The following is a 7,125-nucleotide window of genomic DNA, read 5'->3' on the forward strand; positions in this document are numbered from 1 at the left end:
ATGGGTAAGTCATAGCTAATATTGCAAGTTGTAGGACCAACTTCATTTCAACAAATGTGTGGAATGAGAGGTTGGAACAACCTCGGTAGAGAATTCAAATTATGTTTTATGTTTTCAGATTTACTAGGTTCAGTAAATATGTGTTTGACAAAATAATTTGGATTCTGTTTCTAAAAACTGTTTTTTGATTATGTAATTCAAATAATACAAATTCTGAAAACAATAATTTTATGTTTTCATTGTATCTAGATTTTGAATTGGGTTGTTTTTAAATATAGAAAAATGAACCAAAATATTTCTAAAATATAGCAAAATTTTAGAACTATCAATAATAGACGCTGATACAGAATCTATAATTGATAGTTTTAAAATTTTGCTATATCATGTAAATATTTTCAACTGTTTTACCATTTGAAATAATTTCACTTTTGAATTTTGAATTTTAAAGTGCATAATTATATTAAATAAAGACAAATATACTTAGAACTACAATATGTCATGTTATAAACTCAATTCATTTTTTGAAAAGTAAAATATGTATTATGTAATATACTATAAATTATATAATAATACAAAATAATAATTATACAAAAAAATTAACATAAAAGATGTTTGTGATAAATTAATAATATATATTGTCAACTAATATTTAATGGGTGATTACAATAAATTTTATGATTTATAAATATAATATCAATCACATTTTAACACAATTATTTAAATTCGAATCTAGTTTCTGAATCTGCTACCAAATACATATTTAAAAATATGAAATACAACTTTGTTTTTATTAAATCTCTTGTTTTCAGATCCTCTACCAAACAGGATCTAACCTTTCAATCAAAGTAAATGTTCTATATCAATTGAATTTTGCTCATATTTGCATTTGCAAACCTAACTTAAATATTAAAAAGTGATAAGTTTTAGATAAGAGGAGAAAAAATCGATTTATATTGTACTACTTTAGGGTTGTGTCAATTAAAACTTCAAGCTAATTATTGTATCAATTGAAATCCTAAATTTTCATAAGTGACCAATTTAGACTATTTAATTTGTTCGTGACTTAGAGCTATTTTTACTTGATTTCATTTAAAACCAGCTCAAATTCATTTAAATGAAATTACTCTTCTCCAAACATCTAAGTCTAACCAAGAAAATTAGTAAGAAAAAAGTATCACTTAATTCATTCTAAATAAGTAGAGAAAAATAGAGGAAGATAAACAACTTAAGATTGCTCAAATATAGTATAGAAGTGTTGTTCTTGATTTGATTTTCGTATTTTTCTCTAATTTACATTAATCTTTATATTTTCTTATGAGAACTTATACATGTGCGAAAGTTATACATTCGTAGTTTTCAAATAAAGTTATGATGGATACTTTAAATTAATTCATTTATAAAATTTTATGGTATAAATTGATATAATTATTAATTTGACGTTTTAATTGATACAACTCCGAAATATAGATGTATAAATTGATTCATTTTCTGATAGTTATTTGAGTATTATTTAGCATTTCAAAAGACTACCTAGCTCGTTTACTATCACGCGTATGCATATCTTTTTATTTTGTAGTTAAATAAATACTAAAATAAATTTTATTACATTCTTAATAAATTAGTTTATTCAATATAATGTAACATTAATTTAAGCATAACTCAATTCATTATAGTATTTCATAATATCATACTTTTTATATTCACAATATAAATTTATGTTTATAAATATTTTTGGACCTCTAATTAATGTCAGTGAATACTACTAATATAACTAATAAACGTGTTGACATGGAGGTAGTATAAATAATTTTATATACAAACGTAATATAGGAATTTTTTCCACTCATTAAAGTATTGCAATCTTATCAAAATAAATAAGTAAACGTTGTAATCATTATTATTATTATTATTATTATTATTATTATTATTATTGAAAGATAAACATAGTAATCATTACTCCATGAGTCAATAATTATTAATAAAGATAATGTTCATAAGTCATTAGAAAATAGTGTAATTATCATCGATAACATTTTAGGAATAATAATCAAGTGTATAATATCATTTTAAAAAAATTACAAATATAGTCAAATCTATCTGTGATAGACTTCTATCATTGATAGATTCTTACCAATGATATGGTCTAACACTTATAAACTCCTACTAATAATATAGTCTATTATTGACAAACTATTTAAATTTGGTCATATTTGTCATTTTTTTACATTAGATTATATCTATTAATACTTTGGGTCTGATGTCTATATTTGCAATTGTTCATAGAAAATAAATAGGTCATATTTTGCCTTTCATATTCAACTAATTTTATAATTTTATCGTACATTTAATTTAATTTAATTTAATTTAATTTTATTTTATTTTTACTCAAACCTAAATTTTACATCAATTACATTTTGTTTATTAAAACTTCTTACGAATATTTAGGCAGACTTTTAATCAATATTTTAGAAAATAATGGGAATGGGAATTATTTTATAGTGGCTGGAAATGAAAGAATTGCGACCTAAATAGAGAAATGAAAGAAAATTTGGCCTAACATCAACCTAATTCAATTAAACTAAATTTATATTACCAAACTTAATAAAAAGAAAAGAAAAAAAAAAACGTTTTCCTTTTCCTTTCAAGTTCGAGAAAGAAAAAAATCATTTTTTTTTATTAAATCCTTCGATATTCTAACCTATAACATATCAATTATTTGATAAAGTATTTATTTTTAAAATATAAAAATTTGACAAAGAATATTAAATTATCCAAAAAATATTCTTCAAAAATTGTAACGGATACAACCTTCCATAATTGAATCAACTTAGTGTATATTTGATTTATATTTTCAAATGTTTAATTTAGAAAATAAGTCATTTTGAAAAAAACTTAAAATGTTCGGCAATATATTTTAACTATTTTTTTTTTATCAAAGATTTTAAATAAAAATGTATTTTTTAAAAAAACATTTCTTTTCTATTCGATGTAGCTATTTGTATTCGATTTCATTTAGAATCAGCTTTAAAAACTTAAATGGAATTAGTCTTCTCCAAAAATCTAATTAGGTAAAGTAGTAAGATAAATATCACCTATTCTTTCTAAATAAGTAGAGAATTAAAAATAGCAGAAGACAAGCAAATGAAACATCATACAAATTTAATAAAGTGTTGTTTTTTATTTGATTTTTTGTATTTTTCTTCGATCTACATTAATTTTTATATCTACTAAAAAAAATTTATACATGTATGAAAGTCATGCATACATAGTTTTAAAATAAATTTATGATGGATATCTAAATTAATTCACTTATAAGATTTTATAGAACAAATTGATATAATTATTAGTTTAGGGTTTTAATTGATACAACCGCAAAATATAGAAGTGTAAATCGATCCTTGTCCGGGAAGTTATTTGAGTATTATTCAACATTTCAAAAGACTACCTAGCTAGTTTATTGCCATGTTCATGCACAATTTTTAAAATTTTGTAACCCCGTTTGCTAACTATTTGGTTTTTAGTTTTTATCTTTAAAAAAGTCTATAGATACTACTTTTCTCTCCAAATTTCTTCATTTGTTATCTACATTTTTCCAATGATTTAAAAAACCAAAACAAAATTTGAAAACTAAGAAAAGTTGTTTTTGAAAATTTGTGTTTGTTTTTTGAATTTGACTAAGAATTCAACTATTGTACTTAAAAAAATGCAAATCAAATGCAAATCATCATAGAAAATAAAGAGAAAATAGGCTTAATTTTCAAAAATAAAAAATGAAATAATTACTAAACGGACGTAGTTAAATAAATACTAAAATAAATTTATTACATGCCTAATATTATAATTTACTTAACAAAATGTAACATTAACTTAAACCCCACTGAATAAGAATACTAAAATAAGTTTATTGCTTGCCTAATATAATAATTTATTTAACATAGTGTGACATTAACTTAACCCCACTAAATTAGGTAGTGTAATCTTGTAAATAAAGAAATTAAACGTTCGAATCATTACTCCATGACAAAATAATTAATTATTGCTAAAGACAACGTCTTTATGTCATTAGAAAATTCCACGGATCAAAATCGCTTTTTCATCTAATCATTTCTAGTCGTTTGTTTTTTTTATCGTGGGTTTGGGGGTGAGGTGTGCTCTGGTATGGTGTTTTATTGGGTTCGTTTCATCGAGTTATTGGATGTGATGTGAAGTTGAGTTGGGTGTGTCGTGTGGGGTCTGGTAAGGAAGTTCGGAGTAAGTTAATTTAAGTCTTCTAGTATGCTTCTATTTATTATATTTGACAGGAAAAGAATCATAGGTTGCATGGGAGTCGTCTGAGGATTGCGTCTACTTTGTTCCATCTTATTGTCTCTATGGTTCGTACTCGTGTTGTTTCTTGGCAGGTTGATCTTCTTGGTCTTCTCTAGTTTGTTTTGCTTTGGATGTCTTTTTTTTGAACTTGGTTTCTTTTGGTTTGTGTGTAGTCCCCGGCTCATGTGGTTCTGTTTGTCTTTAAATTCCTTTGGTTGGTTTCTATGCTTTTCTTGTTGCTCTGGTTTGTGTTTCGGTCTTCTGGTTCTATGGTTCATTTTTCTAGCTTATTCTTTTTGAGCTCTGTCTTGCTTTTTTTGTTGTGGTGCCTTGATGTCGGGCTGTGGAATCCTTTTTGTTGTTATATAATAATATTACCTATTCCAAAAAAAAAAAAAAATAAATAAATCCCCCTTTCATATGCAAATTACAGTACATATAATTTTTTGTTGACTCAAAGCTAAATTTTCATCAAGTACATTTGTTTATTAAAATTTTTAATAAATATTTGTAAAAATGGAGTGTTGAACAAATTGATTCTTATATCGTGAAATGATCACTGCCTTGAAAGTAATAATGGTACGATCTCAGTGTTAGTTTTCTTACAGATTGTTCTCCAAGATTAACACAACACACTTAATAGACGAGCACTCGTTGAAAAAGAGTTGGAATCAAGATAAAACTTTGCCCAGAGAATTTGAGAGATGGAGAAATAGTGAAAGGATGAAATCTATGTGTTCTCAAATTGAAACCTATGTCCTCAATTTATAGGGAAATTCGAAAAATGTTTCACATAACGATAAAAAAACAATTGTAATTGTAAAAAACGTTTGGCCAAAATATTAAATACGTAATGTTTTGGTCAAAAAGTAATGTTGAACATTTTAAGGGTCTATTTGGATTGACTAGAGAAAAAATATTTTTTTTTAAAAAACGTCATTTTTATTTAAATTTTTTTGGATAAAAACTGCTTAAAATAAACTTTGAACCTGTTTCAAAAACTATTTTGAGTGGTTGTCAAACATTACAATTTTTTTTTTCCAAAATTGACTTATTTATCAAAATTAAAATTTGAAAAGCTATACCTAACACACCAAATACAGTATCAGGAAGTACTGCTTTTATACCAAACACACTCTAAAATTTTCAATATGGGATTTTTTTTATAAGTCATTCCCAACAATATATTTAGACAAACTTGTAATCAATATTGTAAAAATTAATGGGAAACGGAGTTATTCTATAGTTGTTGGAAATGAAGAACCGCAAAGATAAAAGAAAAATTTATCAACATAAGTATTGTTCAACAAACATAAATTTGTATTATCAATACAAGGATCGGATTTCATTTAACAAAGAAAAAAAAACTTTTTTCCTTTTCCTTTTAAGTTCAAGAAAATACTTCTCATTTTTTTAATTAAAAAAATCCTTAAATATTCTAACCTATAACATTTCAGTTATTGGTAAGTGTTAAGTTAGCATCTTTTGTAAATGTAAAAAACTGAAAAAGAATAATAAATTATACAAAATATTTTTAAAATTTTTTAACTGATATGACCTTTTAAACCTACTATGTTGCAAAGTTTAAAAAGATTACTTAATTATAAAATTTTAATAATACAAGAATAAGAGAGTTTTACTTTATAAGGAAGTCATAAAAAAAAAACATTTATAAAAATTTTAGTTGGTGAGGAAAAACAATAGCTATTCTAATTGAATATAAAATGTATTATAAAATAATATATAAATTAAACATGTATAAAAAAATATATAAACTAAAATATTTTGTACTATTTTAAAAATATTGTAATAAGTATCCTCTCACTAAAAAAATCTATTTTATTTGAATTGGGATGATTTGATTATCTTGTTAATTTTGAACTTAACAAAAATATTATTATTAATTTTTTAAAATTCGTGATTACTTGGTAAAAAAAAATGTATTTGATATTTAGATTTGACTCATTTGATCAGCCTCTTAATTTTGTACTACTTTTTCATAAATTTTGTGATAATTATCTCTTAGCCAATTATTTTAATTTTAATTTTGATGATTTGATTATATTCTTAATTAAAATTTGATTTAAATCAAGAATTTTTCATTTTGTGATAATTTTTTTTAACTTTTTGTATTGGATGATTTTAATACTCCCTTACTTTTAAACTTTAAATTAAACCAAAATAATTATTTTATTTTTTAAAAACTAAAAAATAATATGTTCTATCGTTGACTACTATTAATAATATGGTATATCATTAATAAACTATTTAAATTTGGTCATATTTGTATTTTTCTACATTACGTTATCTATTAATAGTTTAAGTCTAATGTCTTTATTCGCAACTATTCTTAGAAAATAAACGGGTCATATTTTGCCAATCATATTCAACTAATTTTACAACTTTATCGTACATTTAATTTTTTTTGTTGACTCAAAAGCTAAATTTTACATCAATTACATTTTGTTTATTAAAACTTACGAATAGTTAGGCAGACTTTTAGTCAATATTTTAGAAAATAATGGGAATGGGAATGATTTTATAGTGGCTGGAAATGAAAGAAAATTTGGCCTAACATCAACCTAATTCAATTAAACTAAATTTATATTACCAAACTTAATAAAAAGAAAAAAAAAACGTTTTCCTTTTCCTTTCAAGTTCGAGAAAGAAAAAAAATCATTTCTTTTTAAATCCTCCTATATTCTAACCTTCCATAACTAAATCAATTTAGAGTGTGTTTGATTTATTTTTCAAGTATTTAATTTAGAAAATAAGTCATTTTAAAAAAAAAAAAAACTTAAAATATTTGATAATCGT

This window comes from Benincasa hispida, chromosome 5, assembly GCF_009727055.1.
Source record: "Benincasa hispida cultivar B227 chromosome 5, ASM972705v1, whole genome shotgun sequence".
NCBI lineage: Eukaryota > Viridiplantae > Streptophyta > Magnoliopsida > Cucurbitales > Cucurbitaceae > Benincasa > Benincasa hispida.